A 25,804-nucleotide genomic window follows, 5' to 3' on the forward strand; every position below is an offset into this window, starting at 1 on the left:
GAAGATGAGATAATAACTTATGCACAACCATGTCCTAAACTACCAAAGGCATTAACAAATACTGAAGATATAACAGAAAAGGAAATAATTATTGGAGGAATACTAATTGTAATAAAATTTAAAATTTATCAAGGAAATGAAAATATTACACTAGGAATAAAATGGTTAGAAGAAGTAAAACCATATAATTTAGAAGATAAACAATTACTAATAAACTATGAAAATAAGAAAGTAATAATAAAAAGAACTTTATTATAACATTATAATAACATGAAAATATACATACTTACAAAAATAATATTAGAAGGATATTACAACAGATATTATACACCAATGATAGATACAGGAGCAGAAGCTAATATATATAAATACAATTGTTTACCAGAAGGTAAATGGGAAAAATTAAAAACACTGTTAGTAGTAACAAGATTTAATAATGAAGGAAGTATGATCACATATAAAACAAGAAATATAAAAATACAAATATGGGATAAAATATTAACCTTAGAAGAAATGTACAACTTTGAATTGACAACAAAAGATATGTTATTAGGAATGCCATTTTTAGAAAAATTATACACACATATAATAACAAAAACACACTGGTGGTTCACAACACCATGTAAACACAAAGTAGGAGCAAAAAGAGTAAATAATATAAAACGAAAAACAACAGAATGGATAAAAGGAAGTGAAAAAATAACACAAAAATTAGAAAATATAAAAGAAGAAGACCCTAAAATAGAATTAATTATATTCTCCATAGACAAAGTAAAAATAATTAAGGACAAATTAGAATTATTATATCGTGAAGATCCTCTACAAGGATGGGAAAAACATAAAACAAAAATAAAAATTGAACTAATAGATAATAATAGCATAATAACACAAAAACCATTAAAATATAATTTTAATGATTTAACAGAATTTAAGATACATATAGAAGAATTACTAGAAAAATGATATATACAAGAAAGTAATAGTAAGCATACAAGCCCATCATTTATAGTAAATAAACATAGTAAACAAAAAAGAGGAAAAAGTAGAATGGTTATTGATTATAGAAATTTAAATGCAAAAACTAAAACTTATAATTACCCAATACCAAATAAAATATTAAAGATAAGACAAATAGAATGATATAATTATTTTAGTAAATTTGATTGTAAATCAGGATTTTATCACCTAAAACTAGAAGAAGAATCTAAAAAACTTACCGCATTCACTGTACCACAAGGATTTTACGAATGGAATGTACAACCATTTGGATATAAAAATGCACCAGGAAGATACCAACACTTTATGGACAACTACTTTAAACAATTAGAAAATTGTATAGTATATATAGATGATATACTATTATATTCTAAAACGCAAGATGAACATATAAAATTATTAGAAAAATTTATACATATTGTAGAATGTTCAGGCATTAGCTTAAGTAAAAAGAAAGCAGACATAGTGAAAAAACAAATAGAATTTTTAGGAATACAAATAGATAAAAATGGAATGAAAATGCAAACACATATAGTACAAAAAATAATTAACTCAAATGAACAATTAGATACAAAAAATAAATTACAATCATTTTTAGGATTAGTAAACCAGGTAAGAGAATATATACCAAAATTAGCAGAGAATTTAAAACCATTACAACGAAAACTGAAAAAAGATATAGAATACCAATTTGATAAAAAAGACCAAATACAAATACAAAAAGTAAAACGACTATGTATAAACCTACCTAAACTATACTTTCCAGATGAAAACAAAGAATTCACTTATATAGTAGAATCAGATGCAAGTGAAAAGAGTTATGGAGGAGTCCTAAACTACAGGTATGATAAAGACAAAATAGAACATCATTGCAGATATTATTCAGGAACATTTACGGATACAAAAATAAAATGGGAAATAAATAGAAAAGAATTATATTCAGTAGATAAATATTTGTTAGCATTTGAACCATATATTGTATATAACAAATTTATTATAAGAACAGATAATACACAAGTAAAATGGTGGCTAACAAGAAAGGTACAAGATTCAGTTACTATAAAGGAGATAAGGAGATTAGTATTAAATATATTAAATTTTACATTTACAATTGAAGTGATAAGAACTGACAAGAATATTGTTGCAGATCACTTATCAAGAGAAAGCTTCGCAAGCCGAAAGAGATACAACCATGAAAGAATTACTTAAAATCATAGCTATACTTTGTACAAAAGTAGATAGCATGGGCGAAGAAATCAAACAGATAAAAACTAATCTGAAGTCTAAAAGTCAGTCGCATGACTCTAAACATGCAGAGCTACGTCGATCGGAAGACGAAAAAATTCCAGAGATAGAAGGAGACGTTGGGAAACTCCCTAAAACCCATAACATTTGTTCAATTACAACTGTAGGTACAAGCAGACAAGTTAGTGAAAGGCAGAATAAGAATATAAATTTGAACAAGTTGTTTGAAAAACCATTTACCCCAAAATAATCAAGAAACCTTTTGATCACAGAACCACAAATCTCTACATATGCAGACAACCTACATCATGATAAGAAAACATATAACCATATCACACGCACCTATATAGAAAATATATATACAATCCAAACTTACCTTAACCTTAACCCCAGATCCACTAAAACCAAAGAACCAAACCAAAATTACCTAACCCAGAAATTACAAGGTTATAATAAATTGATTGCACAACCAAAAACTAATGAAAATCTAGTCAAAACATGTTACAATTATGGATTATTAAATACAGTATATACCTACGACAGAGAAGAAATAAATGGAATACAAGAATTACATAAGGCATTTATCATATACAAAAGAGTAACCAAGGGAAACTTATTTTATATAAAATTCTATACAGCATCAGCAGAGATACTATATGAGGAAATAAAACCTCCGATCCAAGTTGTGAAGATAGGTTTGACAAAAGATATGATAATACCAGAAGATATCGGACAACAAGCAGAGATACAAAAAATTGAGATACCTAGTTTTTATGCTAATAAGAGAATAATCGGTATATCAACTATCATCCGAGAGTTAGCTAACAATTATTTAAACGGAAATGCTATATGGAGTTATTATTCTAGAGATCAGTTAATGATTTATTTCAATTCAAGAGAGCTAAGGAAAGCGGATATGGGTGAAGTCCAGAGATGAATTTTATCATTACTTAAATCAAAAGAATGACCTACAACACGAGCACTAAAGACAGAATTTATTTCAGTGGAGTTATTAACTAGGTACTGCAAGTTAATGGGACATAAGCAAAATGTAATGGCGAAGATAATATAATTCCAGATGTCCAACTGGAATGATCAACAGAAAGATGCAAAGGAAAAAAGATAGAGACAAGAAGACAAGAAGATAAGAGAAGAAAAGATGTAAAGATAAAGAAAAGATAAAGAAGAAAAGATGTAAAGAGAAAGAAGATAGTGACATAAAGTAAATACTATTTACTTTTCTGAAAGGCAAAGTGTGAATAGTAAGGGCCAATAAATAGTTCATTGTCGTTTGTGAATAATAGAAGGCAATTGTAAACAGTAGGAGTCATTTATTTTCCTATATATAGGCATAGATGTAAACATTGTAAAGCAAGCCTTCATTACGAAGCAAGCTTACTTGTAAACTCACTTGTAAAAACACTCTTAAATATATTTGCATTTAGAAACCTAAGGGAGAAACTAGATAATTCGGATATCATGGATAAGCAAGAGGCAAAGGTATATTGTTTAGTAAATATACATAACTAAATTTATATATTTCTGAATATCATAAATATGATTGAATAAGTTTATGTTAGTTATTATGTATTAGAATTATACGAAATCATGCTTTCTAGTTTATTAGCAAACAAGAAAAGCGAGAAACCTTCCATAACTATGTCATCCTAAAGTTGAAACCGGAAAGGCGAGAGAAGCCGTGATAGGGGAGTAAACACAGTTGAGGCGTTGTTTAGGAAGAAAGTATCTACTAAAGTACGATGCTAGTAGTGACAGGAGAACATGATAACGGATAATCTAGTTCATAATGATCTAATAATATAATCCTATTCAGTTATGAATATGATAGGAAGGAATAATTGATAAAAACTGCTAATAACAAGAACATGAATACATTTATACATGATGAAATGATAAGAAGCTACGAAACATTAATACTATATGTACTCAAAGATATAAAAATTGTCGAATTAAGAGAAATAATATGGAAAAAGATATTTAATTATGAAAGGGAAGAGAACCAAATATGGTATGAAATAGATTTACAAGATCTATATTTAGATACTGAAAGAATATAATTATATGATTTAGAAATGGAATATTCAGATTAAAAAATGAATTATAAATATTTACAATATTGGACAAAAGCTATAGAATTAATTATATTCTCCATAGACAAAGTAAAAATAATTAAGGACAAATTAGAATTATTATATAGTGAAGATCCTCTACAAGGATGGGAAAAACATAAAACAAAAATAAAAATTGAACACTACCCTATTTGAGCCTCCACCTCAAAGCCCTCTCAATGCTAAGTCTGTATCCCAACGAAATAGATACAAGTCAATTATCAATTTAACATAGGAAAGACAATGATCAATACCAATCCACATCTTTCAAGATCAAAATATAGAATAGCTCCTTAAACATAATTCAACATGGATGAGAAAATATTTCACCAATGTGAATTCATTTGTGAGAAATACTTTCACAATAGCATCATACCTTCCTTTCAAAGCATCATCAATTCATTTAAAATAACTTCATGAATACATACATATTTTCATAAATTCATAATTCATAGGTTCATGAGTTCATCATAGATTTATAGTTGAATATCATAATTTAGGCATGGATCAACGTAACTTCAACTAAATATCATGTATGAACATTGATTCATGCATTAGGAGACTTAATAAACAACAATCAATCAAGATTGAATGAAACCCATAGAAATATTGGGTTGAAACCCTAACTTAAATCAATTGAAATTGAAGTGACAAATTGGAAACCTTGGGAACCCTGTGGAGGAAAGGACTCTATGAGTTAATACATACATACCTTGATCCTTTAAGCCCAAATTGATGGAGAATTGAAGACGTGAATGGAACCCTAGCTCTTCTTGTTCTTCTTCCTTAGCCTTGAGAGAATTTGAGGAGTGAATTTGGTCAAGTTTAGGGAATTTAGGAGAATGAGGTGAAAATGGGTAAATTGAGGGCTTAAAATGTTATATAGGGCTTGAGGTAGAAGGTAAAATGATAAGTTATGATTTAAAATAATTAGGGAAAAGACCCAAAAACCCTATAAAAATAACTATCGACTCGACCTACGGTTTGGACCTACGGATCGTAGAACTTCCTATGATCCGTCCTGGTCAACCATAGACCAAGCACTGGGACCATGATTTCACCTATCTTTTGATGAAACATTCTACGATTTGTAGGTATTTTTACGTTCCATAGAAACCAACCGTATAAACCAACTTTGACCCTTCAAAATCTCACTAAATGTGGGACTCACCTACAAGACATATCTACAACTCGTACATGGATTGACGGATTGTCCTGGTGAATCGTACAAAGGGTATAAGACTTGTTTTGAAAAAAATATATTCCCCTTCCAACGGTTGCTATCTAAGGCTCGTAGAAGCTTCTACGAACTGTAGATGAGACCCGTAAAACCAAACTTCAGTCCAAAAATTATTTTCTTCCTTTTCCAAATTATGGGCTGTTACACTGTCTCGTCTCATTTAAACTTTTAATAAATATAATTTTGTCCTACCCAATCCTCCCTTGTCCTATTTGAGTCTTCTCCCGTCCTGTTCTGCTAATAGTTTGTCTTGTCCTCCCCAATTACCATCCCCAAGGACAACATAATAAAAACAAAATCATCAAAAATTTCATATTATATACCTCTGTATGCTTATTCCTACAAGCATAATTAACATAAATCAATAGCAAATATAAACTACGTCTGAAGACCAATCAACATGTTATACAACTCATATCACGTATATGGGACAAATGAAAGTATAACTTCAAATAAATCTTTAGATATCACAATTGCTTCCCCCTCCTCAAAGTATTCAAGCCACATTTACCTATTTAAAGAAATTACTCAATCATGCTTGACTTGAATTAATATTTTAGGACTAACCCCTTCTCACTTGATTTCAGTACCACTTGTTAACATTATACTTTAACCATCATTGTCGGTTCATTCTTATTTTCAACCTATCATATTATAAATCAACTAGTCACGCGACCCTTTTGGGGTTCACTTAATCAATACACAGTTGTTACTGAACAATCCTTCATTTTCCATAACAATTATATCAAGTACAACATTACTTCATTATGGACATTAAAAAAATACTTACAGTTTGACTCTATTAGATTTTCAAGTTCATTCCACCCTCACTCTAGTGACTTTTATATTACCCTTTAGAAATAACCACATGCAATCCCAAGCTTTTCATTCACATTAATTATTGTGAGGTTGATTTATATAATTATTAATACATGCCAGATACACACATCTACATTAACCTAATTTCATTATGCTAAAGTTCGTCTATGAAAACATCATGCCTTCATGTCATGTTGTCTCTATTAATTCTAGGATGTATCTACTTGTAATTAATAAAGTTTATACATAAAGTAATCATAGCCTGCCTCGATTGCAGATCTTGAAAAAAGCAAGCTACTCAATATATGTTTTTCCTTTCTTCACGCCTCAAAATGTTTAACATCTAATAAACAAACAAATGTAAGAGTAACTAATCATTTACTCTTCACATAAATGCTTTGAGAATTTAAACCCACTATTTGTATCCTTATTTACTGTATATAACATTATCGAGAGATCATTTAATGATCAATATTTAATTCATTGTCACTCACATTATCTAAATTAATGGATTTTATACTCCAACTACCCCCTCTTAATTAAGTACTTTCTATGCTAAAGGTCCCAGATTTATTAATTTCAAGGGATTAATAGAAAAAGAACCCGAGAAAAAGGAAAAAATTGATTTTTTGATGTCAATAAAAGATCATATAATAAAGTAGCGGGTTAGATAGCAAGAGCAACTAGATCAGTAATGGAAAGGGTGGATAAAATGGATAGATCCCTTTTACATCATTCGACCTGCATCATTTTATGATGCAGATACATGTGCTCAGGATCATCAACAGACATTTCATTGAGATCACTATTCACTCGCAGACAGTTTTGGTGAGGCCTCCTTGCTTTCGGGAGACTTCATTTTCATTCAGCTTAGTAGTATTGAAGGTGTTGTGGGTCTTGTCCCGACACCTATCTTATATTTTTAGAGGCTTCATAGATAGACAAACTTAGATGATTCCATTGTTTTTCCTAGGATGTTTTATTTAACTCATGACTCATGTTAAGTATTTTGCAAGATAGTATTTTTATGACTTTCTTAAATGTCTAAGTGTTCACCTATTTTATGCTTCCATGTATTGTTTAATGTCATGTAAGTCAAGTAGCCAGGCCAAGGCTTCGCTTGGGGATCAGAAATGGTTCTTGGGTGCCAGTTACGCCCAGGGTGTATGCCCGGGTCGTGACACATCTATTGAAGAAAATGGAAATTGAATAAATGGAACAGGTTGATCAACCTGGTACAATTTATGTGTACGGCAGAGTTAGAGTCACTCTATGATTAGATAACATATATCGACTAGGCTGCTACTTCTTGTACTAGCTGAAGTCGACTAGGATTATATTACGACTAGGATTAGAGTACTTATAATTGCATTATTATTATAAATGTAATAGGTATTGTAGTAGGACTCTAAGTATAGTTAATTTAGGACTCTAGAATTATCTTCCTATATAAGGAGCATGTACTTAGCAATTTTAATCATCAATAAAATATTTGATTCTCTAATCCTAGACATGAGATTTATAAATGGTATCAGAGCTTAAAATATCTTCCTCTCTCTGAGTATTGATAAAAGAAAAAAGGAACCACACGCTCAACTGCAATGGCCCCCTCTACCAACACTATGTTGACCTCCTCACTTAACAAACTTATTGTCGCTGGCTCCATTAAACTTACGTCAAGAAACTACCTCATATGGAGGATAAAAATATCCCAAATGATTTAGGTGATGAGACTAACATATCTTATCACAGAGAATGAACCAACTAAAAATAGTTGTTCCACCGGAAAAACTATTGGAAAAGTTGTAGCGGTTGAGAAAGATGTAAAAGATAGTGACAACATTGATGATTGGGCGGAGAAAGATGTATTACTAAAGAGTTGGATCTTAGGCACCTTGACAGAAGAAAACATGTACCTAATTTTGGGAATGCTTGGAAAAAAAGCTTATTCTCAAGCAACAAAAGATAAGGAGTAATAGGTATTGTAGTAGGAATCTAAGTATTGTTAACTTAGAACTCTACAATTTTCTTCCTATATAAGGAGCATGTACTCCACAATTTTAATCATCAATACAATCCTTGATTTCTTTAATCATCAATACTCTTAGAGAAATCAAGGATTGTATTGATGATTAAAATTGTTTAGTACATTGTCTTGACCCACCACTTTGCCTATCAAATTTGACATAAAAATAAGGGGAAAGAATCTAGAGTTGAGTGTCATAACCCGCCACTTTGCCCTTCAAATTTGGCATAAAAATAAAGGGAAAGAATCTAGAGTTATGGAGGTTAGTGGAAAACTCTAGAATTCCTTAGTTAGTTTCTTGGAAGGCTTACATTGGAAGAAGAATAGTCCTTAATGGAATATTTTAGAGAAATATGGAGATTTCCCTAGGAAGGTTATAGAATTACATAGAAAGTTCTTGGAATGTTCTAGAGTTATAGAGAATTCTAGAAGAGAGACTAACTTGTAAATAAGTAGGAACTTGTGTAGTAATTTTTATTTACACTTTAGCCTCTAGAAGTATAGTATAAATAGATGGGACATTCATTTGTAAGGTATCAAAGCTTAAAGAAAGATCAACCAAGTTGTAAAACATTCTCCAAGTTATACAAAGACTTCTTCCAAAGCTTTCTTAGTCTTTCTTTCATTCTCCCAGTGATCTAAGTTTCAAAGGATTACTTGAGCTTACATGATTGTGAAAGATTCATGAGTAAGTTGTCAAGTGCAGCACAGAGCATTAGTAGAACTCTAAGTTTGTGACAACATGGTATCAGAGCAAATGTTTGTCACTACGGGAGTGACCAGCGAAGGAGACATAAACGTTGCTAGCACCACCGACGTCAGGCTGGTTGGTGGAAAGAAGCACCACAAGGGAAATAGTCATTATAAGAGTAGTGAGGAAATGTTCCTCAACCCTACACCAAGCGAGGCGCTAACATCTCACCCACCTACAACCACTGAAGCAAGTGACGATGAACATGGTGATGAGGTCATTGACATCACACCTAGAGTAGAGTAGGTCGCAAGGGTTGACATGGTGAGGCAAGGCATGAAGATCTTAGGAAAACGCTTGAATGAGGTTGATGGAAAGTTCAAGACTCTGGAGGACTTCATCATTGAGGAGAATGACAACATCTGCAAGGAGTTGGAGGGCCACCAGCGTGCCGAGTTGGAGATGAAGGAGGCTATCACTTCCTTGGAGTGTCGGCTCATGCAAGCATTAGATCATGAAGGCCGAGATGAATACACTCAAGAAAAGTGTGGAAGTTAGAGGACCATCATCGTTTGAGTGAGATAGGAAGGCCAACGTTAAGGTTCCCAAGCCACCTATATTCAAAGGCGTTTGTGACACGCAAAAGGTGGATAATTTCTTATGATACTTGGAGAATTACTTCAAGTGTAATCAAGTGAAGAGCAATGAAAACAAGATCAACACTGCGATGTTGTATCTTTTGGAGATGGCCATGGTATGTCAGAGGCATAAGGAATCTGAGATAGAGAAGGGGCTTTGCACCATCAACATTTTGGATCAATTTCGAGTGGAGTTCAACAAGGCTTTCTTCCCTAACAATGTAATCTATGAGGTGAAGCGCAATTTTTGGGAGCTGAAGCAGACAGGTAGCATACACACATATGTGAAAGATTGCACCACCCTCACTGTTCAGATTCCCAACCTCACGGATGAAGATATGTTGTTCCACATCATGGATTGGCAGCAAAATTGGGCCAAGTTGGAGTTGGAGAGCTGATAAATCAGCACTATTGATGAAGCCGTCAAGCAGGCTGAAGCTCTGACAGACTTTTAGGCATGAAAAACCCAAAAGAGCTAGAAGAGAAGATATGAGAGGTAGTCATGACCAAGGTGGGGCAGATTGTGGCAAAATCGAACAGTAACAACCACATCCCAAGAATCATGATACCTATTGGTCTGATGGCAAGAAGTCTGGACACCATGGCAATACACAGAAGAAGACAGAGCCTACAAAGAGAAACTGTTACTACATATGTGGTGGGCCGCATGGGTATGCAAGGTGCCCTAAATTGAAAAGCATTTGGTGTTATCTTGTGGGAGTAGAAGGAGAAGGATGCACATGAGAAAGGAAAAGGTGCAAAGACAAAGCAGTTGGGATTTATAGGACTATACAGAGCCATCACGAAGCATCCAAGGAAGTCGAGAGAATACAACGCGCAGTATGTCAAAATCACGATTAATGGAAGACTCATTTGTGCTATGGTCGACACGGGTGCATAGGCCAACTTCATGAACAAAATGGTAGCAACAAGTTTGGGGCTGAGTTACAGTCCAAGTAATGCCCATTTCAGGACGGTCAATGCACCACCGACTACCGTGTGCGAATTCATGATGGAGTAAACATCACTCTAGGCGAGTGGCAATGTAAAACCAATTTCACAATCGCTCCTTTAGACCTCTTTGACATAATTCTTGGGCAAGAGTTCTTCCAGAAGTTTCATGTGGTGATCAATCCTTACCTCCAACGACTCTTGGCCATGGAGCAAGAAGGATCATGTATGGTGCCCTTGGTTAAGGTACCAAAGATGGAAAGATGAGTTCGACTAACGACCATGCAACTTGTGAGAGGCCTTAAGAAGAAAGAGTCGACATTCGTAGCCACTAATGCGAGTGTGACGAAAGACAATAGTGCAAAAGGGACTTCGCCACCATGTATAGGGAAAGTTCCACAAGAGGACAAAGACGTGACGTTTGAGGACCTGAACAAAGGCATTGATCATGGTCGCACATGTGAGAAGACATGACTGAATCGTCCATGTAGCAGCAATGCGACGCGGTCGTCGCAACATCAGGTGGGGGAGAGTGTTATGACCCACCACTTTGCCATTCAAATTTGGCATAAAAATAAGGGGGAAGAATCTAGAGTTGAGTGTTATGACCCGCCACTTTGCCCTTCAAATTTGGCATAAAATAAGGGGGAAGAATCTAGAGTTATGGAGAGGTTAGTGAAAAACTCTTGAATTCCCTAGAATTTTATCTTACATATTCTGAAATGTCATTCGGTCTCGAATTTAATACCAAGTAACAATTAGTTTACTTCTAGCTATGTACAAAAGAATATAAACAAAACAATGGTTTTAATTCCAAGAAAAATATGATATCTTCATAAAGTCATTGACCAATGATAGTAGGATCAGGAGTATTTGAAACAGTTAGAAGGGAGAGGGAAGAGCCATCAACGTAAGGGAATCAATAATCAGACATTGTTACCAAACTTTTGATGTTTAGGATAGTAGAAACATCGGTAGAGGTAAGGAGTAGGGAGGAAGAAGAAGATGGAGATGTCATTTTCTGGAAGATGACCAAGTCCCCTCTCTCTTCCTTGCCCCCTCTTTCAAAAATCAATGCTCCAACTTGAATCCTTCAACTTCAATTAAGTATTGCACTAAAAATCTAAGAATTTGGGGTGAAATTGATCTTGAAATTGTTGAACAAGAAAAGAGGAAAAAATTGATAAAATAGGTGATTAGGTTTATTGGGGAGAGAAGAAATGATCAAATCTATTATTTTTGATAAATTTTTTAATTGGGTTTGGGTCAAAGAATGCAGATATGGGTTGGGTGGGTAGGAAAAAATTAGTGGGTTGAAATTTAAATTCATCCAATAGAAAGATGTTACGTAATAATTAATAATGATAAAAATTAAAAAAATGTTGATAGTTCTAAGGGTAATTGCGGACCAAAAAGGTGGACTAAGGAGTATTTTTAACCCAATAAGTGAATGAGAGATATTTTCAAACCTTTTCGAATAGTCTAAGGGTAATTTTGGTGCTTTTCCAGTTTCTCAAATTAATAAGTAATAGTTTAGGTATGAAACTCACACTTTCAATAGTTTAAATATGAAACTCAAAAAAAAAAGAAGAAGGTTTTTGCCACTTATCTCTATCATCATAGAATATTTTAAAACATTTCACATATCTTTATATATCACAAAATATTTCATAATCTTTAATTAAGCAAGAAAAGTTCCAAAGAAAAAATACATGTTTTCCAAGGGAGAGAGAGAGAGAGAGAGCGCACTATATGGGTACTTTCGATGAATTTTTCCAATGAATTGACGTTTTAATTTCCAAAAAAAAAAAAGTAAACATTTTATGTGCTGGTAAAATTTTTTGTTGAAATATTATATGTTGAGAAAAAATAAAAGAATTATCAATGTTGACAAAAATCTTAAAATAAAAGAGCAGGAAAATAAACATAAAAAATAAAAGCCGGGAGGTTATAGATTCAAATGTGAAATATCAAAATTATTCAGAGGAGAAAATGTGGCTATTATGTTTGAAGGGGAAAAATAATATGTTTTCTTAAAATATTCTTTTTATCTTTGTTTTTGGAGACAAAAAGAAAACTTATTTTAAAGAAAAAATGTTTTTGAAAATTATTATTTATCACATTAATAGCTACATTTCATATTCTACCATTTTAATATACAAATATAAGACTAAATTAATAATATTAATGAATATCAAAATATGTAGAAAAGTACTATTGTTGCTACAAAAGGTTTTTGGGCAAGTGTCACTTGCCCTTAAAAATTTTGGTTGGCAAGTGCTACTAGCGCTTCAGAATTTGGTGGACAAACACTAGTAGCACTTGACAATTTCACTTGGCAAGTAAAGAGTTTATGTGGACAAATTATGAATTGGTTTGACAAGGTGTTTTCACCAGAGACAAGAATCGAGAAGATCAATTACTGATTTCACATTACCCTATGTCATAATTGCAGTTTTTTTTTTTCCTTTTACATACATATTAAGAAATCATAAATAAAAAGATAATTTTACTAATTCGCTCCTTAAAAAATTTCTTGGGAATTTATAAACAAAAGTGAACATGTTAAAAAAGAATTCAATGCAAGGGTAATATAAGAAAAAATTAATTAATGTTTTCTTGATTTAGTAAGGTGCATAACTAATATGAAACAACTATTTTTAGTACGATGATCAACTAATATGAGATGGAGGGAGTACTTGCGAATGTTAACATAAATTATCTCTATATTTTCAAAACTGAATAATAAAATTGAATATTTATTTTTAATACAAGTGAACAAGTAAAATTAAATAGGGAGAGTATAAATTACTACTCCCTCTGTCCCTAATTACTTGTCCACTTTTCTATTTTTAGTTGTCCCTAATTACTTGTCCATTTTGACAAATCAATAAAGGACAATTTGTTTTACCTATTATATCCACTTCATAATTAATAGGGGTAAAATAGTAAATTTACTATGTTAATAATTATTTTCTTAATAGGTGTATCAATTCAAAAGTGGACAAGTATTTAGGGACAGAGAAAGTATTACCAAATAGTGTAAGATATGAATGTATTGATGAGTAATTCTTCCACGCTTAGTTGACTATTGACATTGTGTACAATTAATTAAAGGGAAAAAACTCAAATGTGCTATCGAACATTGAGAAAAAAACCCGTCTATATTATTTATTAAAAATTTGGCTTATTTATGTCATTTTAATTTGAGATAGAGGCTCGTACATGCCATTAGTTGTTAACTAAATACAGTTTCGATTTTGCAAAACTATTTTTTAACACATGATCAATTATGATTCATTCACGTCATTAATTAAATTATTTTTTAAAAGAAAAAGACTAAAATATGTCATCGAAGTCTTTTCTCAAATGAAAATTAATGACATAGATGAACAAAAAATTTAATTGATGACATAAATAAATGTTTTCTCAAAATTTGATGACATAAATAAATCTTTTCTCGAAATTTGATAACATATTTAAGATTTTTCCCTTAATTAAATTGCATAATTCCAAGGTATGTTTGCGTTCAAATTAAATTGTTTAGTTGTCCCATGCTAAACTAGCAATCGAAATGGACAAATTTTTCCTATTTAAGAAGAGTCACTCTTCCACATCTATACAAAAATTAGTCAAAATGAAAAAAAAAAAACAGTGATAAAATAATATCTAAGAAAGAAGAAAAAAATACTAATAATGATGAAGACAATAGCAAAGCTAAGGTAGTTGCTACTGAAAATGAAAGTGCTTCAATTTTTCATACTTATGAGCAGTGGCGGACGCAGGATTTTTATTCAGGGGATTCGAATATAAAAAGTAAAAATGTGAAAAGGTTGATTAAAAGGAGCGTAGCGGCGAAAGACAAGATTAATTTTAACTCACTAAATTTTAACTCGTTTTGTCATGTTCCATTTAATATTTCTTCCTACTTATTTCTTGCTTCATCGAGCCTTTTTAAAATCTGTTGTGCTTTTAGAAAAAAAATACATTAGTTAGTTTTTGAGTTGTAGCCAAACTTCTTTTCAAAAGCTAAAACATAACTTTCTCCAAAAGCACTTTGAAAATTTTGGCCAAGCACAAATTTGATCTCTAATATTGACAAGAAAAAAAATTGAATTTATTAGCCAAACACATAATCTTAATCTACAAAATAATTTTTTTGTGAAAACATTTCTGATAAAAAGTACTCCTAATAATAACAATTTTTATAAATTTGGCCAATCTTGCTATTAATTTTGTTGTTTTAACGTTTTAAACATATTTATTACTAGGAGCCTATTCTTATTCTATATTATATTCTTCGTAAAATGATACAGATAATTTATATAAATATTATTTATGAAAAAAATTAAATGTTATATTAATTAATACTCCCTCTGTCCCAATTTATGTGACACTTTTCATTTTTTTGAGAATAATTTTAGTTTCTCCGAAAATTTGCGCATGGAATTTTTAAATTTTCAAAATGAAATTTATATATTTATAAACTACTTAAAAAGTACTATAAGTCAAAATAATTGAAAATTCAAAATATTTAAAAGATATATGAAAAATTCATAGGTCAAAAAAGACTTGTTTGAATCTTGAAATTCAGAAAATGTCACATAAATTGAAATGGAGAGAATATCAACTTTTATTAATTCTCATCAAACTTCAACTCAATTTCGTATAAGCTTCAGTGATTTTGATAGGGATATTAACCTTTGCAAAATCAAGGCGAAATGGTCTGTAGGACCCTTATATTTGTATCAGTTTGTATTCTGAACGCTTCTACTTACACCTTTGTCATCTGGACCCTTAAACTCAATAAAATGCAATTTAACAAACCCCTCTGACCATTGACTATGCTTATGTGGCATTAGGATGTCTGAGTTGGCAAAAGTGTGTAACTACATGCCTATTAAGGCAAGTGAGGAGCATTTTTACTTTAAAAAAATATTAAAAATTATTTAAAAAATATTTTTTTAAATATTTTTAAACCATTAATTAAAACTCCTTCTTCTTCACCCATTACACCTCCTTTTCAGCCATATTCATCCCCTGCCCAACCTTTTTTTTCTTTTTTTCCACAATCTATTTTCATTTATTTAGATTATCTTGGGCACCTCCTTGAGTCAACTAATTCACCGACGGAGGGAGACAGCGGCGCTAGTGGTGCGATCGCCGGACACCATTGATACATAGTGGAGTGAGAGAGAGGCGCGGCTGGTCAACAGAGAGGAAAACGAGGTGGGTGAGGGTGTGAGGATCTAATCATGGCGGCGAAAATGGTCGTGATGTGTGGCGGAGATGAAGGCAGGTAAAGGAAGGAATATGAGTGGTTTCGCCAGCAACAATTGCGACGACAACGACGGTTTGGGCCATGAAACAGTGGGAAGGGGAGAAACAATAATGGGTAGATTTCGACGAGTTTCACGGCAGAGGTTGGTGTGAAATTGTATTTGTAAGCAATTTGGGGTGTGAAAATAGTAGTCGGTGTTGGATTACAAAAAGTTTGGCCAGATCTAATTGTGCCGTGGCCAGATCTGGTTGTGCGGTGGCTTAGGTTGTTGTTACTGTGGAGATTGGAGGAGGAAAGAAAAATAGTGATGGTGTGCGGCGGAGATGAAGACGGGTGAGGGAGAAAGTATATGTGATTTCACCGGCAAAAATGGCACGACGCCTGCGATGGCTTTCTTTTGATCGTGAAATAGGGAGAATAATTAGAAATGCCAATAATAAATTAAAATGTTATTATTTTATATTTTATTAAATAATTTTGGTTAATAATTTTTAAAAATAGTTATGAAATAATTATGATGTGGCATTAATATATCTGACATGGATATGACATGTCAATTATATAAAGGAGAGTGAGCCACACACATGGTTGGAGGGGCTTAAAAGTCTCATTTTAACAACATTTTGAAAGTTGTGGGTTGGGCTTTGGGAAAAGACAAAATTAAAACTTATAACTAAAAGTTGTGGGGAAAGACAATTTAGGCTAAAATTAAAGAGCAATTTTTACATATAGCAAACATAAAAATCATATTTGTATGCTATAGCTATAATTTGCATAATTGCGCTCCATAGCAAACATAAATATGTCTATTTCGCTATACATATACAAAAGAAAGCAATTGTATAATCTGTTTCGGTATACATATACAAAAGATCAATTCTATAATCTGTGTTTGTATAAAGCAAGAAAGAGAGAAAGACAAAACAAAACTGGGTAGGGGAAGATAGTATTTGTATAATCATAAGTTTATTGGATGAAAATATATGCATTTGTATTTGTCTATACAATTTTCTCTCTCTTTATACAAACACAAACACAATGTATACATTTGTGTTTGTATAAAGTGAGAGAGCCGAGCGAGATATGAGAGAGTGGCGAGCGAGATTTGGGAGAGGGGAACGAAAATATATGTATATATATAATTTTCTCTCGCTTTATACAAACACAAACGTATTTTATATATTTGTGATTGTATAAAAGCGAGAGAGGTGAGGGAGACTACCCAGCGAGAACGAGAGTGGCAAGCGAGATTCACCAGGAGAGAGGCGAAATAGCAACAGTTTGCTATGGGGTACAATTAAATCAAACTATGGTTATAACATTTAATTTGAATTAATAGTATATGTATATATACAATTTTCTCTCGCTTTATGGGAGACTGCCCAGCGAGAACGACAGTGGCGAGTGAGATTCACCAGGAGCAGTGGCGGACACAGGATTTTTATTCAGGGGGTTCGAATATAAAAAGTAAAAATGCGAAAAGGTTGATTAAAAGGAGCGTAGCGGCGAAAGACAAGATTAATTTTAACTCACTAAATTTTAACTCGTTTTGTCATGTTCCATTTAATATTTCTTCCTACTTATGTCTTGCTTCATCGAGCCTTTTTAAAATCTATTGTTCTTTTAGAAAACAAATATAGTAGTTATTTTTCAGTTGTAGCCAAACTTCTTTTCAAAAGCTAAAACATAACTTTCTCCCAAAGCACTTTTGAAAATTTTGGCCAAGCACAAATTTGATCTCTAATATTGACAAGAAAAAGAAATTGAATTTAATAGCCAAACACAGAATGTTAATCTACAAAATAATTTTTTTGTGAAAACACTTCTGATAAAAAGTACTCCTCATAATAACAATTTTTATAAATTTGGCCAATCTTGCTATTAATTTTGTTTTTTTAACGTTTTAAACATATTTATTACTAGGAGCCTATTCTTATTCTATATTATATTCTTCGTAAAATGATACAGATAATTTATATAAATATTATTTATGAAAAAAATTAAATGTTATATTAATTAATACTCCCTCTGTCCCAATTTATGTGACACTTTTCATTTTTTTGAGAATAATTTTAGTTTCTCCGAAAATTTGCGCATGGAATTTTTAAATTTTCAAAATGAAATTTATATATTTATAAACTACGTAAAAAGTACTATAAGTCAAAATAATTGAAAATTCAAAATATTTAAAAGAAATATTAAAAATTCATAGGTGAAAAAAGACTTGTTTGAATCTTGAAATTCAGAAAATGTCACATAAATTGAAATGGAGAGAATATCAACTTTTATTAATTCTCAGCAAACTTCAACTCAATTTCATATAAGCTTTAGTGATTTTGGTAGGGATATTAACCTTTGTAAAATCAAATCAAACAACATTTTGAAAGTTGTGGGTTGGGCTTTGGGAAAAGACAAAATTAAAACTTATAACTAAAAGCTGTGGGGAAAGACAAAATTTAAGCTAAAATTAAAGAGCAACTTTCACATATAGCAAACATAAAAATCATATTTGTATGCTATAGCTATAATTTGCATAATTGCGCTCCATAGCTAACATAAATATGTATATTTCGCTATACATTTACAAAAGAAAGCAATTGTATAATCTGTTTCGGTATAAATATATAAAAGATCAATTGTATAATATGTGTTTGTATAAAGCGAGAAAGAGAATAATTAAAGACAAAACAAAACTGGGTAGGGGAAGATAGTATTTGTATAATCATAAGTGTATAGGACGAAAATATATGAATTTGTATTTGTATATACAATTTTCTCTCGCTTTATACAAACAAAAACACAATGTATACATTTGTGTTTTTATAAAGTGAGAGAGGCGAGCGAGATATGGGAGAGTGGCGAGCGAGATCTGGGAGAGGGGAGATAGGGGAACGAAAATATATGTATATATACAATTTTCTCTCGCCTTATACAAACACAAACATATTTTATACATTTATGTTTGTATAAAAGCAAGAGAGGCGAGGGAGACTACCCAGCGAGAACAAGAGTGGCAAGCAAGATTCACCAGGAGAGAGGCGAAATAACAACAGTTTGCTATGGGGTACAATTAAATCAAACTATGGTTATAACATTTAATTTGAATTAATAGTATATGTATATATACAATTTTCTCTCGCTTTATGGGAGACTGCCCAGCGAGAACGATAGTGGCGAGCGAGATTCACCAGGAGAGACGTGAAATAGCAACAGTTTGCTATGGGGTACAATTAAATCAAACTATGGTTATAACATTAAGTTTGAATTAATAGTTTGCTATTATATACAATTTTCCCAAAATTAAATATATGCGCGTTAAGCAAGAATCGAACTTGGAACCATGGAGTCATTTTGAACCCCCTTGACCACTGAGTTACGCGTCACAGTTGTGTTGAGGGGGTTCATTTTAATATATATACTCATAAATAACAATTTTAACCTTATATATACGGTGTAATTTTTAATCGAGGGGGTTGAATCCCCTCCCGTCCACTTAGGTCCGCCCCTGCTTATGAGGAGTTTTTGGCTGATGTCTACTCTATGAATTTTCATAGTGAAATAATGAAAATAATTGATGTTAAAGACTTGTCAATGTTTGATTATGAATCAAGGGCCACTTCAAAGAAGAAGGAGATGAAAAGGATTATCAAGAAATAAATTTCTTAGTATTATTTTTTAAGTTTTATGCATGATGTCTTCAATATTGAATTATGGTTGTTGTCTCTTTTTGTTGTGTACTTGTGTTTAATTAAATTGTATTTTTATTACTTTTTATGTCTTATTTTGTGTGACATTATTTCACTTGTTATGATGTTTAAGAAAAAAAAAAGATTATTATTGAAAAAATTGTGATCTAAAATAATTTATACATATTTGTGTGGTTTATTAGGAGTAAAAGATAAATTTTAAAATTAAATTGTTTTTAATTATAATAAGTGACATTTTTTAAAATGGATTAAAAAGGAAAAGATCTAGCATAAAAATGAGACGAAGGAGTATAATTGGACTGATATGGGAGCAATGCGAACTTTGGATATATACGCATATTATCAAAAAATGAATCACTATATTGAATGGAAATTTATCGTATCAAAGTTTTAATGAATTAGAATTTTGGAATATCGTATCACTATATAAATTCACTATGCCATTAATTGATTTCTTAATAGGTGTGCCAATTTAAAAGTGGACAAGTAATTAGGGACAGAGGGAGTATATACTTCATCCGTTTCATTTTATATGTCATCTTTTTACTTTGCACTTGCATTAAGTAATGATGTAACTTTACCCTTCTACCCTTATTTGATTTTTTTGAAACTCAAGTTTTCAATCAATGAATATGAATTAATTTATTTTAATTAATTAATTTAACCAATGAACATGAATCATTTACTTAGCTTTTCTAAGTTGGTCAAATGTATATTTTCAAGGCTAATAACTTACAAGGGTAAAAAAGGAACAATATGGTAATTTATGCATTGATTTTATAAAATGACAAGTATTATGGACCAACTATTTATAGAAATGGATGACATATAAAAGGGGACGGAGGGAGTATGTTTTACACTATCTACTGGATTGTTTTTTGGGAAATTTTTTAAAATGTCAATATTTTAACATTTAATAGGACTCATTGTCAATACTTTCAATATTTAGTAAAAATGTCAGAATTTTAGTTTAATATGTATCTTATTTAAATTTTTATTATTTGTTTTATTTAAAGAATACAATTATTAAATAATAGAAAGGAGAGATTTAGGGGAGAGAAAATTTTTAAAAAGGAACAATTGCTTAAAAGTCTCATCAGTTACAAAAATTCAAAACTAAATACAAATTCAAAAAAAAAACAAAACAAAGAACTCATCCCACTTGTTCATCAAATTTCTAGTATCGATTTTTAAATTTTCTTTGATAATACTCAATTTCTGTTGAAATGAATTTGATTAAATCGCGTTTTTTTTATATCCAACCATGGCTTCAACGGATTAGATTTTAGAACCAAAATCGACTTTCGTGAAGAAGAAGAAAAAAAGAGAGAGAATCGGAGAAGAAGGTTGCAAAGAATGAGAGAATGGAGAAGAAGGTTGCAAAAATTGTATTCATATTAATTTTTGTTTGTTAATTGTTTTTATTTTACTCAACATTTATATTTTTATTAAGAACATTGTAATTTTTTTAAGTTTGTAGTCATTCCAGTTGGTATGCCAAATTGATTTGTATTTCTTAAACATAGATGTATCATATTTCTTTCAGAGTCAATTTGTATTTTTTTTAGAATATTGTATCATTAATTCCTCAACAGATTGTATTATTTTTATTATGTATGCTATTCTTTTATCAAAATCTTGTATCTTTCTTTAAACATATTCATATGTAATGATTAGATTATATTGTGATACAATGAATAATATTTTTGTAATATGAATAAAAGAAAAATACATTTGGCAGTTATGTAATACAATTTTGATCACTGGAATACAAATTTTAGTTTTCACTATGAAAGTAAAATACCAATTTTAATTTGAATGGTAAAGTGAGCACATAAAATACAAAAGTTGTTGATATACAATTATGATGAAAACATAATATAAAAAAAATATAGACTTGTTGTCATTGAAATTGAGATTGAAATATGAAATGAGCACAATAAATACTCACATCAATTGAAATACAAAATTGACTTTGCTGGTATGTCATTATGATGAACACAAAAAAAAAATACAAACTTTTCTGAATACAATGTGAGAGTTAAATACAAAATGATCACAGTAAAATACGCATCACAATATGATATTCAATTTTAATTTGAATGGTAAAGTGAGCACATAAAATATAAAAGTTATTGGTACATAATAAAAAAGAAATATGTTGTCATTGAAAATTGAGATTGAAATACAAAATGAGCACAATAAATACTCATTTCAATTGAAATACAAATGTGACTTTGTTGGTATACCATTATGGTGAATACAAAATTAAAAAAAAGTAGAACTTGTTTGTAGATAAAGTGATATTGAAATACAAAATAAGCAAATTAAAATACAAAATTGTCGTCATTTGTGTTCAATAGAAAATTGTGATATTGAAAAATAGAAAATTGTTGATTAAGTTGTATACCTCTAGTAATTCTCTTAGATTCTGCTATTGGAGCGTGATTTAGAATTTATCAAATTCTAAACGTGATTTCAACTACAGACAACAATTTAAAACAAAAAAAAATCTTAAAAAACGAATAAAGATGCATACCTCAATAAAAGGGATTGTGTGAATATCTTTATAAATATATTTTTCAATTTCTGAAAAGAAAAAAAAAAGGAAGAGAGAGGCGGATTTTGAAATGGAGAAGAATTGGAAGACGTAAATATGTTGCAAAAAAAAGAAAAAAAGAAGAAGATGAAAATATGAGAGAGAGAAAATATTCCCTTTATTTTAAACATATGATAGAGGATTAATTGGGAAATGTGTAATTAAGGTGAGATAAAATAGGAAGTAAATTAGGATACACAAGCTTTTCTAAAATAATGACATTTTGACGTTTTTACTAATATTTATTAAGTATGGAGGTTTTTACTAATTAAGTTAGACTTTTTGACTAATTTACTAATTTTCCCTTGTTTTTTGTAGCTTTAACAGCCCCTTCGGCAAATCTATCCGGTTTGGCAAAAGCCATTGGCGCATAAGAATTTTGATTGGCAAGCGATAGTAACGCTCAGAAATAATTTCAGTGGGCAAGTACTACTAGCGCTTGACCATTTTGGTGGGCAAGCATTACTAACGTTTGACCATTTTAGTGGGTAAGTGTTTCTAAAGAATTTTGATTGGTAAGCGCTAGTGACATTTTTCCATTTTGATGGGCAGGAATTAGTGACACTAGAGAATTTTGGTGGGCAAGCGCTGGTAATGCTTAAAAATTTTGGTGGGCAAGAAATACTGGTGCTTGACCATTTTGATGGTCTAGCGTTAGTGACATTGAAAAATTATGTTTGTCAAGCGCTACCTGTGCTTGATAATTTTAGTGGGGAACTGAAGAATTTTGCAACACAACTTGTGAATTGGTTCGATGAGGTGTTTGAAATTTGTTTTAAGATTCTTCATTATTGAGTTACCTTATTTTTTGTTTTTCTCTTTTGGGTCAATTACCTTTTTGGTGAATGTATTTATAAAAATATGATTTACTACAATCATGCGCACAATAATCTTGGGTAAATTTGATAATTCTGTGTGAACTTTACCAAAAAAATTATTTTATATAAAGTTATTTTCTTTCCATTTTCACTCTTATTTTCTTCCTTCCCATATATTTGTTTAACCTAGCTAGTCGAGTAGTAGTTCATTTGGAGCTTATTTGAATTAATTTATTTTAAGTATGTTAATTTTTAAATATTTTTTTAGTTATTTGAATAAATTAAAGAATTGCTTATATAAACACTTTTCTTAAGCTAAACAAATAAAAGTCAAAAGTCAAAATCCAAAATCCAAAATCATAAATTAAGATTTCTAACCTATAAACAGATGCTTAGACTTATATTCCATTATTATTTAGCTAAATAATTGTTTATTTAAAGCAAATGATTCTTTTCAGTCATGAAATGGAAGGACCATTAAAGTTAAAGTCTTATAAAAGAAATATTACTAATATTATCTTTTGTACTAAAAAGAAAAGTTGAGTGGAGGATGTGTCCCACATGCCATGAGACTAAAAGAAATGTAGAATGTAAAATATTAGAAAATATAGACACAATTTTATTTTATAGAGAGAGATCACACTTTCTTACAAACAATCTTTTTCTTTCTATCAAGATCTAGATAGAAAAAAAAGATTATGGAGGAAATAATGAGCTTTGTGATGGAGAAATTGAAGGAAGCCTTGCTTATATTGATGAATTTGGGTGGTCAAGTGATACAAATAATGATAAATTTTGTTGTCCAATTGCTACTGAAACTGGTAAACTTTGTCGGACAAGGGCTATTATCCCTCAAAAATTTCGATTGGCAAATACTATTGTTGTTGCAAAAAGTTCTCAGTCAAGTACCACTTGCCTTCAAGAATTTGGGTTGGCAAGTATTATTGACACTTGCCCTGAGAAATTTTGGTTGGCAAGTACTATTGTCAAGATGTTTTTGGACAAGTGTCACTTGCCCTTAAGAATTTCGGTTGGCAAGTACTATAGTCAGTGCAAAATGATTTTGGACGAGTGCCACTTGCCCTTGAGAATTTTGGTTGGCAAGTACTATTGTTGCTACAAATGGCTTTTAGGCAAGTGAGGAGTTTTGGTTGGCAAGTGCTACTCGCGCAAATATGCTCTTCCATAGGATTGTGTCACGTGTTCTTATTTGGTCTTCCATTACAGTGAAGGGCAAATATGCTTTAGTTTTTGGACGACAGGAACATCAAAGTCCCAAAAGTATGAAGGAAGGTATATGTATAGCATTTATGATAGTTCGAAGGTTTATTTGTCATTTTCCCTTTAATTTAAGATGTTTATTTTACCCTTAATGAAAAAAAATTATAAGTCACAAAAATATTTTAAACCTATTTTAGATCACTAACTTATTTTTTTTTTCTTTTTATTATCATATAAATTGAAGCGAAGGAGATATAATATTTTCTTTCCAAGGAATTAAAGAAAGTTAATAGACATACTAAAGTCATAAAATGGACCATATTTGGTTCTTCAATTTTGATGAGCACGACATCAATGAATTATTATAACTTATATTAATTTACTTAATTTGGATATGCCCTTAGGTATCATGGTGATCAAATTCCGAATATCATTTTCTGTTCTTCATTTTTTATCAGAATAACTGTCAGGTTTAGAGCATGTTTGACATTGTTTTTGGAAGTTCAGAAATATTTCTTTTGATATATATATATATATGTATATATATATATATATATATATATTATATTAATTATCATTTCGTAAACTTTAACTATTAATGATTAATTTTAGTTTAATTTGGTATCAGAGCTAGAAGTTTTTGGGAAGTCAGTTAATGAGAAGACCTTTACGTAGTACCCAGACACATTTAGAAACAAAAAGAAAATTGGAAAGTTTATATCTAGAAAATAAGAGATTAAATAGTACCAAAGAAGACAATATAAGATTAAACCATTTAATTGATATAAGATCTAGATTAGAATATAAATTCATTTCACAGTTAAAATCTAGACAAAAGTAATATATGAAAAAACATCCATTCGCTAATCAATTAAGAATAAGATATCGGTATTTATAAAGAGAGATACAGATACAATTAGAGTGATTAAAACTAAAAAAAGCATTAAGCCTATATTTAAAAGTATTAGAAACAAGAGACTTAGTAGATAGACTTTGTAATCACGGAGGTCTATACTCATCAAATAGATCAACACTAGTCAATCCAGAATTGTCAAGTGCTATCAAGTGGGAATTACATAGCATCGATAGTGATATCCAATCCGCTAATAATAGAATAGAAGTTCAGAAGAAAGGTATTAGAGAAATAGATATTCCATTAGGATAAAGATAGTAACTATAGATCCATTAAAACAACTAGAATACTTAGACCTTAGAATCTACCTTGAAAAGAAATATAGAATATTAAAAGACAATACGGTAATAAGGTGCAACTTTAGCCAATGAGAACATCTTTTACATTCTGAAGACAAGCAATATAATACTATAATAGATCTTATAATAAACTTTAGTGAAAAAACGCAGCAACAAGACAAGAATATAGTGAGATTACTAGAAATAATAGAAATAACTCAAAGTAGACATAAAAAGATACTAGAAAAATTA

Source organism: Solanum verrucosum, unplaced genomic scaffold, assembly GCF_900185275.1.
Source record: "Solanum verrucosum unplaced genomic scaffold, falcon-dt-bn FXZP01000163.1, whole genome shotgun sequence".
NCBI classification, from domain to species: domain Eukaryota; kingdom Viridiplantae; phylum Streptophyta; class Magnoliopsida; order Solanales; family Solanaceae; genus Solanum; species Solanum verrucosum.